The 12,644-nt window shown below is 36.6% G+C and overlaps 1 protein-coding gene across 3 annotated transcripts in view; it reads right to left on the bottom strand.

Annotated features, from left to right (window-relative positions):
* The window catches only part of LOC109097967 (microtubule-associated tumor suppressor candidate 2-like), a 56,411-nt gene extending 45,406 nt beyond the window's left edge, over positions 1–11,005 (bottom strand). For all 3 annotated transcript variants that reach the window (XM_042765040.1, XM_042765041.1, XM_042765042.1), the window contains exon 1: positions 10,855–11,005. The gene's annotated coding sequence lies outside the window, so the exon portion shown is untranslated. The remainder of the gene's footprint in view (positions 1–10,854) is intronic.
* Between the last annotated feature and the right edge of the window lie 1,639 nt (positions 11,006–12,644).

The raw sequence follows: 12,644 nt of genomic DNA, 5'->3' as shown, positions 1-12,644 counted from the left end.
ACATGCAGTGTAAATGTCTTAAATGGCATCTCAGGAGGTTGTATTTTGACAGTAATGATGTGAATGAGATAAAAAAGAGATTATAATAAAGTTGAAGAGAAGAATGGTCATATAAGCCTGTCAATCACAATTCTTAAGGGCATATAGAGTCTCTTATTTGCTTTTTCAAAACAAGAATATTACATCTTTCCATACTTCCCACATTAAATATATATAAAAAACGGACTTTCAAATGATATTCATCTGGATGCAAACAAGAAAACAACTAAATGCTGTTCTTTTTTTTTATTCATCAATACAAAATTGTGTTTGATCAAAAAAATTGTAAGCAGCACAACCGTTTTCAGCATTAATAATAAGAAATGTTTGATCACCAAATCAGCATATTGAATGATTTCTAAAGGATCATGTTACACTGAAGACTGGAGTAATGACGCAAACATTTCATCTTTACATCACATATTACATTACATTTTGAAATATATTAAAATAGAAAACCATTAATTTAAATTGTAATAATATTTCACAAAATAAATAGTTTTTACAGTGATTTTGATTAAAGTTTAGACTCCTTCAAAAACATTAAAAAAATCTTACTGATCTTAAACTTTTGAACAGAAGTGTATAGTACAGTATATATAGCTAATACACACACACACGTATATATAATTGTAATGTACAATAGAACATTAAAAAAATCTTACTGATCTTAAACTTTTGAACAGATATATATATATATATATATATATATATTTGTATAAACTATTGTACAGTTTACATTACAGTTATTATGACTATCAAATTATTATATTTTCTGGTTTAATTTGCTGGTTTTAGCTTGTTAACCAGCTTGGCCAGATTTGGAGACCAGCTAAAACTAACCTAGGCTGGTTTAAGCAGCTTTCTCAACTGAAACCACAAACAGTGCACAGCTCTTGCAGAGCTCTTGAAAAGCCCTTGAAATTCAGAGGCCACTATTAACACACAATATCACCAAACACAACAAACAGAATAAACTGAATGACACATGGTGAGAAACAGTGAACAAACCCCACTTAAAAACTGACCAAATGTCTGACAGACTGCTTTTGAGCTTATACCTATTGACTTCATTCTTTATATCTCTGAAACCTCCCTATCTTCATCCCCCTACATCCCACCAAACATCTGACAACAAAAACCACATAAAGATAGCAGATTAAAGGTCACAGTTTCATATTTCCTGTGGCTACACGCATAAAGCAGAGACATTTCTGGCTATACAAATCACTTTCAATGATGGAAACTGACGTACAGAGATATCACTACATTTAATTACATGTAAATTCTTCTAAAGTCAACCAATATACAGCATGTTTATGTTTCCATCCTGAAGCAATTATGCCTGCATGCTTGATAAAACACACACACATGCCTAGACGTCACACACACATCACACACAAGCTCACGGCAGCTTATCAAGCCAGCACTCCATGCTTAATTGCATTGCAGCTGGTTCACACACAAACACTTGGTGTGATTGACATTTGACAGAGCAGGAAGTCAAGCACACACACACATATAAACACACTTAGAACAGAAACCATCACATTGACCCTGTGCCATACAATTAGCACCCCATCCACACCTCACAGTGAGAAAACAACACTTAACCTGAGACTTCACACGCACACACACATTAGCGCATTGACAAACACATCATGCACAAATGAGCAGAGATGGCCAACAAATTCACGCAAACATAGTCTTTGCCTCTCAGTGAGCAATCATATTGTACACATTATATCTTCACTTCAGTAATAAATAATAGGACTCTTACAATTAAACTATTCATTAAATGATTGAAGTCATTATTTTTATGCTATTAAAGGAATAGATCACACCAAAATGAAAATTTGCTGAAAAATGACTCACCTTAAGGCCATCCAAGATGTGGATGAGTTAGCATGCATTTTAAAGCCATATCAGTTTAAACTTCTGATATAGGGTTTTCTGAGCACACACATCTGAAGCACAAGCACAGAAAGGACCTGTCACAGATGTGAGTACTAAACTAAGTGCTCTTTCATGTCTTACTGCGCTTAAACTGCCAAATACACACACGCTTATGTCAAAAACACACATAATTTACATAAACAGTCGGTTATGTCTGTGAATGTATTGTCTTTCATGTCGGTTTTGTTTTTTAATTTAGATGTGTGGTGTATTAATTGATTTTGTATATTAGATATTTGTGTCTATGCTGTTAATATGAGACATACAATAAAATAAATACAAAAAAAATCAATCACTCACTGCTCTTGACTGAATAACTTCTGTAGTGTGAGGCTCACTCTGCTAATACAACAGTGTCCGTCAACAGTGGTGGGAGGGGCCTGTAAAATGTAATATCACATTGTACAGATTCTGCAAACAGCTTGTTCTGAGACACTGCTTATGATGATTTATGGGGATTAAAAACAAAGGAGTGGGTGGATTTGTGTACACACACTGCCAACACACATTTATGTTCAAACCCCATGTCAACAAAAGTCAAAACCAACTGTAAGATGAAGTCCACGAAGACAACAACAGCATATCTTGGTTCTGTTAAACAAAGCAAAACCATGTATTTAGCAAACATAGAGTGACACGGGTGTCCATTTTCAGGCTTTCCTGTTGTCTAGGTAGCGTTTACGCCCCCTACTGTTGATTGGCTACAATAGTGTTTTGTTGCTTGTTCTGATCCACTTTGCTTTTCCCCTATTTACACATCCAGGACTACAGTTTGTGAAAGTGATGTGATGAGTGGCCAAGTATGGTGTCCCATATTCAGAATTTGTGCTCTGTATTTAACCCATCCAAGTGCACACACACAGCGGTGAATAGTGAACAAACACACTCACCCGGAGAATTTTTGCATTTTTCATTTTGGAGCATTTTATGTGAAAGTGATGTGACGAGTGGCCAAGTATGGTGTCCCATACTCTGAATTTATGCTCTGCCTTTAACCCATCGAAAGGGCACACAAACAGCAGTGAATAGTGAACAAACACACACACACCCGGATCATTTCTGCTGCGTGCCCGGGGAGCAGTTGGGGGTTTGGTGCCTTGCTCAAGGGTCTCACCTCAGTCGAGGTAAGAGAGTGCTGGTCATTCACTCCCCACACCTAAAATACCTGCCGGTAATGAGACTTGAGCCCACAACCTTTGGGTTACAAGTCAGACTCTCTAACCATTATGCCACGAATACCCCTACAAACACCATATTTTTAGCACACACACACATTTAGCAGTATTCACAAAATTGTTTGTTTGGGTGTTGATTTCCAAAATCTGTGGTGTTTCTCAGGAATGGACTTTGTGAATGGCTTTGTAATACCTAAGTAAAATTTCGCAGTTATGAATATATGGTTGCACATGTTCACTGCATGTCGGTCAATGCTGGTGGCAGAAACATTTTTGAACTGTGCTGATCCTCTTGGGGCTTGAAATGAACCCCACTATCTCCCCTCCTCAACCCTCTCCTCTCTTTCTAAAAAAAGCTGAAACAGTAATTACTCCTGCAATCTCCCTACAGTACAGGATGGGACAGGACAGGACAGGGCTCCCTGCACACAATGGGGTTTTCATGAAAAATGGAACAAAGAAAGAGTGGAACCCTTCCCCCAACATCCTATCTTTCTTTACCTCCTTTTCTTTCTCTCTCTCTTCTCCTCACCACCTCAGCTGCTTTGTCCTGGACCGGCAGACACATTTTTTTACTCCCTGACTGCAGCAATGCACTAATTCACTCACTCTCTCTGTCACAGGGTAAACAGGGTCGGCTTTTTGTCTAGACTGCCCATAGAGCGAGTTCTGCACATAAACACACAAACATGCTTTTTTATCCCGACACAGGGCGACTGCATCTGTGCATCACTGCCACGTGCGCTGTATCTTTGTCTTAATGCTAAGTCCTCTATCCCAGCATGCACATACACACACACATCTGTCAGTCAAGGTCCTCTGATCACATACTGCATTGCAACATAGACTCCTGTACAAAATATAGACTCTATAAAGAGTAATCCGATCTCACAGACAATGTAACAATATCACGGCTAAAGGCAGGGTGCCTTTTTCAAGCAGTTCATGATTACTGGTATTTTATTTTATTTTCATTTTAATATGTTTATATATTTATATTATTATAAGCAATACAATACAACATGTTTACAATTGGGTAAACATTTACAACATTAGTTAATGCAATAGTTCAAACAAATTAATAATGAACAACATACTTTTACAGCATTTATTAATGTTGGTTAGAAATAGCAATTTCTACATACATTAATACCAAAATTTTAGACAATAAAAATTGCATAGGTTAATGTATTTTGAAAAAAGTCGAACTAACAAGGAACAATAGCATATATACATGAAAATTTTCAACGATTAATAAATGCAATTTCAATCCTAATTTCACACCTTATATTAAGTCAGAAAACATTCTTTGTCATCTATTAAGAACAATGCTTGCAGTAATGAGGTAGAAGATTATACATCTACTTTCATAGCATTTTGAAACAGTAATCACTAGACAAAGGACACTGACTCTTCCCTAGGAGGATGGGAAGAGGCTTATCCCTCCCTCGCACAGGTGGAATGTAAAACAGATTGCCCGAAAGGGTTAAAATATTCTGCAGAGCGTCTAGAGAGTCACAGGGGGAGGAAAAGGGGGTTGGCAGCAGGTCTGAGCCAATATCTGCACAGATTTATTGGGATTCTTCCATTGTCATTATGCCGTCTTGCATTCATTCAGTCTTTAGGTATATTCAGCCACAAAGTTCATTTCATTTTAGGACAACCACTACATTTAGTGAGGAAAATACTGATTCATTTTCTTTGTCACACTGTTATTTATGCTCCTCTCTTTGTTTCTTTCTCCTCTTTCAAAGGTGCAAGCAAGCTTTAGTGTCTTTCTTTGACTCTGTCTCGTTCTCTCCATCACGCGTCAGCCTTGTAAACAGAAAGGCATGGTTGAGTACACATACAAAGCCTCGTGTGAAGGGGAGGAGTGACAGAATACCACAGAGACCCTGTCTCATACACACACACACATGCAAAAAAAAAAAACACTGCGTGAATGTGAGGAATGTGATGTCAGATGCACCTATAACAAGAGAAATCTCTCTTAACCTCTCAATTTGCACCTTTAACCTCTGATTCACCATCATCAGAGACCACTACAACCAAAGCAACAGCCAATCAATCACAATCTCCCATAAATCAGCATTTTTGCATCAGGTTTTCCACACTCATTACTTTGACAAAGGCAGGCTTTAATATGAGTAGAACTGGTTTTAGATGAATGTGTCTGTGGTCAGTGAGTTTTTCAATACCGCACTGACCTCAGCAGACGCCTGGACCATGACAACGGGCCGTGATTAATTAGATTGAGAGATGCAGCTTCCTATTCGGACGCAAAGGCAGAGAGGCTGTAATTAATGAGGAGGAAGGAGATGAGGAACCTATGAAAACATGAGAGCGAGGAATAAAAAAGGATGGAGAACTAGGTGGTAAGAAGAAAGGAAAAGAGATGGTGACAATAAAGAGAGATATAAAGATTAGAGCTCATTTGTTAATGAGCAAGAGAGAGAAAGAAACACTAGCAGCTAAAAGAGTGTAAAATTAAAGGATTGGATGATTGACAGACAGATTGCATGAATAATATAATTTTTTAATGTTTTAAAAGAAGTCTTGAATGCTCTTCAAATCAACATTTATTTGCTAAAAATACAGAATTTATTTTTTTTAAATATAACATTACTAAAATTAAAATGTTCTATTTAAATTTATTTTAAAATGAAATTTATTCTTGTGAATAAATTTTCAGCATTACTCCAGTCTTCAGTGTCACATTAGCCTTCAGAAATCCTTTTAATATTCTGATTTGTTGTTCAGTTATCATCAATTATTATTTGTGTTCAGTTTTTAATAATGGTTCTTCCTATTATGTTGGAAAATATTTTTACTGCTCAATTATTTTGTGGAAACTGTGAAATTTTTCCTGGATTCTTTGATTAATAAAAAGTTTGAAGCATTTATTTGAAATAATAAAAAAAAAAGTAACATTTTAAATGTCTTAATTGTCACTTTTGATCAATTTAAAACATCCTTGCTGAATAAAAATATTATTATTATTATTATTTTTTATATATATATATAAAGCTGCTATTCTAAGGCAAAATGGACATAAAAAATATTTAAAAATTCTTTCATTTTGTGTCCCACCAAAAATAACATAATATGGGTTCAAAATGACATGACAGTGAGAATATAATGACCAAAAAAAAAGAATAATTTTTTCGATAACCATTCCTTTAAGGCCATCTGTGATGGTGTGGTCGTGTCAAAAGAGAGAGGGAGGAAGAGTGGGATTCATATAAATACTTCAGGGCATTAGAAACCATTGGGTGATGCTACTGCGAGGTGAACAAGGGGTAACTCACTCCTCAGGGGGTAAAAAAAATGTTCCACAACCCTGAACTGACCTGCGGTTTCACATAATAAAACAGATTTTCCAGCTCTGACTAAGTTCATTCTCCACGCCGCGCTTGAAGAACGTGTCGAATGGATGTAGCACAAGCAAATATGAGTGAGCGGCTGGGTTGGCGGTTTGAATCTGTTGGCGAAATAAGATCTGTGAGTTCTGGACTCAAGACTGTGCGACTGCAATGTGCAACTGTCACTGTGGAGGGAGGAAGTGAGGTGAGCAGTGGGTTGCCATTACCGAAGCGCCCCTGGGAAAATAGCGGAAGCTTTCAGTCAGCACTTCTCGGCTAGTCTCAATTTTCTTTGGAACAGACAATGAATAATAACCTCAGTGAGAAATGACAGGCTTTACTCTGCCTGGACGTCAAAGGTACATGAATCTGACTCTATGAAAAGGCTCAGACAAACAAAGCACTCTTGACTTTTTTCACTTCTGGGGAAGTCGTGGCCTAATGGTGAGAGAGTCGGACTCCCAATCGAAGGGTTGTGAGTTCGAGTCTCGGGCCGGCAGGAATTGTGGGTGGGGGGAGTGCATGTACAGTTCTCTCTCCACCTTCAATACCACGACTTAGGTGCCCTTGAGCAAGGCATCGAACCCCCAACTGCTCCCCGGGGCCGCGCAGCATAAAATGGCTGCCCACTGCTCCGGGTGTGTGTTCACAGTGTGTGTGTGTGTTCACTGCTCTGTGTGTGTGCACTTCGGATGGGTTAAATGCAGAGCACTAATTCTGAGTATGGGTCACCATACTTGGCTGAATGTCACGTCACTTTCTATTTGAATTTGTTTTTATTATGGGTCTCAGTCAAACAAAGCACTCTTGACAGTCATAATACTCATCAATGTACAGAACAGAGTGCTACATAAGCACATAATCAAGTCAACTGAGAATAAACATTTTGTCTATGCGCTATGCTTTATATAATTATCGATGTTGAAAACAGTTGTATATATGAGTCCCACTTTGTGTATAATGTGTATTCAGATGTTTAAGTGATTCTAACACTCAACGTTAAAAACACATTTCAAGATTCAAGAGTAACTGCTCCAGTCCTGCCCACTCATCGGGACAGTTTTAGAGATTACAGAGCGGCTTTCCGCATCGGTTCTTGCCAGGCTTTTATAGATGAAAGGCTATGGTGAGATTCTGCAGAGAGAAACAGAGAAGGTCCCAAGCTCTTCAAATTGCTCCCTTTTTACATTTATTTTCATTTCATCTCCAGTCCTTAATGACACATCACATGCAAATGAGAGCGTGGTGTCTGGGAGCACACTCCGTAGGAGTCATTTTTCACTATTTCCCAAAAAAACTGAATGTTAAGTCAAGCGAGCCAGTTTCACTGTAGGCAATGCAATGCATCAAATTGGTTTACAAACCACACTGAGAGTTTTAAGTTACATAAAATACAAAACAACACCATTAAATTTTTCAGAAAATTAAAATAATAAAGCCTCTGGAGGCGTTTGAGGCAAGAAATGGGCGATGATGCTTTCCTCCATATGACTGGTAAGCAGTTGTTTGATGAGATAACTAACGTTAGCATGACTTTTTAACCATTAATCGCCAGGCCTGATTCACAAAAACCTTTAGGCACAGGCTAAACATCAGAAAAAGATTGTGATTGGCTGATGTTTCATTACAGGCCTTGAAATTTGACTATTTGTATGAATAGAAAAATCTTACAATATCTTATACAATTTCTAACCGTATGGCTTATTACTCCTTTTGAAACGACACTTGCACATTCAATAGAATTATCTCTATTAGTAGCCAACCAATGCTAATAATGATATTTAAAATTAGTAGTAGCAATAAAATCATGGACTTCCTCAGGGATTTAGGTCATTTGGATCTTATTTACTTATTTATGTGTACATTTTTCTATTACAGCAAATACATAAACTTTTGGAACTTCATTACAGTGGATGTTACATAAAATCCCACAATTACTGTCAGAGTTTGGTGTATATAAATATATATATTTTTTTAATTATTAAGCTTAATTTTTGCAGCAGTGCATACAGCCATAGACACCTATTCATTTTCATTCTGGATGTTTTATTTATTCAACACATATTTAAAAAAAAAAAAATTGCACTGTGTTAGGGCCTATGGTCAGTTAATTTTGACCACAAACAGACGATTTTTATTTTTTTTCTATTAGACTCATTGTTTTTCTTGTTTGTTTGTTCAGATTACATATCTGAAAATGTCACCAAGTTTTGAACAACTCAAGAACAAAAAAAAAAAAAAATTGGTCAAAAATTGCAGAAAACAAAATGTAGGGTTAATGAACACATAGGCTAATGCAAATTAGGTTAATGCAATTAAATTAAACCAGCTGAGATATTCACACATACACTGCCAGTAAAACTACATCTTTGACATATTTACAAAAAATGTGCATTATGAATTGACAAAGCTGTTGGTAGCCTTTCTGTGGAACTCACAGAAAGAAAAGCTAACATTTCTACTAATCAGCAAATTTCAAATTTGGGAAATCTATTGGCTTATCACTAAGTTCTATGCCTACACAAACAGATAGATGTTAAAACGTCGAATTTAATAACTTACATGTGAGGATGAAGAACAATGAGTTGCTAGAGGATTGTTAAAGAGGAACTAGACAACTGGCGATGAAAGCAGAAGCAAACACATACAAAGTGCTAATGCTTCAGACACCACTTCCTCTCAGACTCGAGAACAATCATCATCTCATGTAGGTGACATTTAGAAATCAATCCCAGGCAAAACAGCAACACTTAAGCTTCCTGATTCACATTGCATGACAAAAGCAGAGCGCAAATCATGCATGTTTGGCCATACTAAATAAATTAAAAGCATGGTAGAAACCCAAATAGCAGCGCGAAGAGAGGGTAGACTAATCCAGTTGAAAGATCAGAGCTTTCAGGGGCGTCTGAGGGAAACAGGCTGAGAGCTGCCAGATGAAGACAGGCAGAGGAGACAGAGAACAGGGCACTTTATAAGACCTCTCTGCAGGAGAGGGGAGGATTTAGGACAGGTAAAGTGTGGAAAGTGAGAAGTTTTCAGTGGGCTAGAACTACTGTAAATATGTGATCCACACCAAGAGGGCAGGAACAGACGTTCTGCTGTGTTACCGGAGGATTTGTAGAGGTAGAGCGATGGATTCACATTGATGGCAGGAAAAACATCCCGGCAGAGACGTTTTCCAGAGGTAACAGACAGGTCACACTCGCAAGCTGATTTATGGTTAGACTCAAAGCTTAATATGTCAATAATCACCGGCTTCCCATTTCAATGGCCAACTTGGATTCTCGTCCATCTATATTGACTGACAAGTGGATCACAATTTTGTTTGGGGGAAAGCCTTAATAATCCTTATTGGCAATTGGAATAACTCATAAAAACACCTCATTATCCTTCTCCACCCATTTTCCCTACATCAAACCTCCTTCACAGTTCAACACGTCCAGTAACCCCTTGAGACAGAGTACAGCTTTTATCAGATGTGCGTTTGTGATGCTGTAACCTTGACAGGGTTCTACACACGTTCCCTCCCCCTACTTCCTATTTTTGTTTTGACCCCCCTCTATCCACCACCACAAAAAAAAAAAAAAAAGGACATAAAGGACATGAATTTAAGGTGTTTCTGTAAGTAAAACTTCATTATGCAAAAACATTTATTCCTATAGGAGCAGATGCCGGGATGCACTGATATTCAAGTTAATTTCAAGGCTAAGCAAGTCAGTTCTAAGCTGTGCTGGAGGCTCTGCCTTATTCTGATACATCCCATAGAAAGCATCTCTCAAAGACCAGATCTACACCATTTAGAGGGATGTTTACATCTTGATCTCATCATATTAAAGCATGCATGTACAAAAGTCTTGAGTTTGGAGCATTGAGGGGATGTTTATATTTTCTTGTCTTGCAACTTGACAGTAGGAATGTGTCTGTGCATGCATGTTCTGGATCTATCTATCTATCTATCTATCTATCATCAGCTGAGATGTGCTACATCACAACTAATGTGGAAAATTACAGCAGAAATAAGTTGTAAGGAATAAAAATATAAAAAACAGCACTTCTAAGTCTAGTAGATTATTACAATATTTCAAAATATTTATAAATGTCTATAAATAATAGGAAATACAATAATGCAAATACATATTTGAAAGTTTCAAAAAAGTCAGTCTGCTGCCTACCTGTCATCACATTTTTTTCAATGTTTATCTAGTTAATGCCCTTGAACAGCAAAATAGCACTAGACACACAAACTGTTCGCATCAGCTCACCCGTACATGTTTCTCCATAACATGTCACAAAAGCCCATTATTCCGTGTATGAACACTCACCTTAGAGAACCACAGGTCCAGTCCGCCCTCTTTCAGCCCGCTGACCGCCCTCTCTCTCCCACAGCAGACCCGCTGACTGAACGATCTCTCTTCGGCGCGATGCTTTGAGCGGAGCATCTCTCTTGTGCTCACCTCTCTCTCTCTCTCTCTCTCTCTCTCTCTCTCTCTCTCTGATCCGGGATGCTGCAGGTGCTGTGTGATACCCGGTAACGGTGCCCCCTGCCGGCCAGTGCGGAAAACTGCAATCAGACCGCAGTTGCGCAACACGCCGTAACCAAGCGACAGAGAACGAAGACCAGTAGGGGGACCAAAAACACATTTTGAGGCTAAAGGAATGTGTTTTAAAAGCTTAAAAAGTTGATTAAACTAAATTTTATTTATTTAAAGTAACAAATATTATAAAACATAATAAAAATAACAAAATAGCCTACTTCAACACATTTTAATCGCATTTTCTTTCTTTTTCTTTTTCTAATAGTATACATTACGCAATATTGGGTAAAACTCAGAACATCTTGTTATTTGTTATTATTTTTACTACTTGCCTCATTACAAATGTATTATTCATATTGTATTATTTATTCATATGTGTTTATGCAACTATTCAAGCAGCTGAGCATTTATATGTATATGCATGTATGCAGTTTCATTCTAAATTGTAACTGCAAAGTTTCAAGAGCTCAAAACAACCATGTAAAATGTATTCACAAACTCAGCAACATAATCACTTATGATAAGAAAACATTTTAATCTACTAAAATCTTTGTAACCAAAAATGTGAACAACACCTCTACACATACATTAGTTTTCAGCATTAAAAAGAGCATAATTTGCCATTTACAAATCACTTAATCCATGGAATTTCAACAAAGAAAGATAGGATATTAATTGATTGATTGATTGAGAAGCATCAAGACTGTATGATGCATCAATGTGCTGCTTCAGCAGGTAAGAATATAGGAAGAAGTTTAACTAGAACATATAAATATATATTCTTAATATAAATTCATAACATATGTTCTACACTAAAGGATCTTGAGGTCAGATTGGATGATGAAGCATTTCTGTAGTAAAAAAAAAATAATAAAAATCTGATTGGTTATCACAGATGACAATCATGCTAATCATGGCATGGTAGAGACCTAATGTGGCATAAGTGATTTTTGGTAATACTACTGTACAGATGTTTGGAATAAAAAATATTTTTAAAAGAGGTTTTTGATAAAAATACAGTAAAACAGTGATATTGTGAAATATTATTACAATTTAAAACAACTGTGTATGGTTTGAATATATTTTAAAATGTATTGAATTTTCAGCAGATTTAAATAATAATAATAATAATAACAATAATAATAATAAAAATTCTATTCAAATAGAAACTTAAATTTAAATTGTAATAATATTTCACAGTATTAGTGTTTTTGCTGTATTGTTGATCAAATAAATGCAGCCTCGGTGAGAATAAGAGACTTAATAAATACCTTAATTATTCTAATCTTTGGTAGACTACCTCTGGGTTAAAAGAAATTATTCCAAAACTCTTTAGACTAATTTTTAATTTGTAAAATATTTTGACTGACTTAAATACAATGTGATATATGTCCAAACACCATAAATGACTAAAACATACACCTTGATATCAACTTCTCTCCAAATATGCTAAAAAAATGCCTGCTTATGCAACATTAAGAGACAAGAGGCAGACTCCATCTGCATAAAAGACACAGTAGCCAGCACTGTGATAAATAAAAGCAACTAACCCTGGTGACTGCCCGACCAGACCACCA

The sequence above is a fragment of the Cyprinus carpio genome, chromosome A10 (genome assembly GCF_018340385.1).
Source record: "Cyprinus carpio isolate SPL01 chromosome A10, ASM1834038v1, whole genome shotgun sequence".
NCBI classification, from domain to species: domain Eukaryota; kingdom Metazoa; phylum Chordata; class Actinopteri; order Cypriniformes; family Cyprinidae; genus Cyprinus; species Cyprinus carpio.
This window is presented reverse-complemented; position numbering and strand designations above follow the sequence as displayed.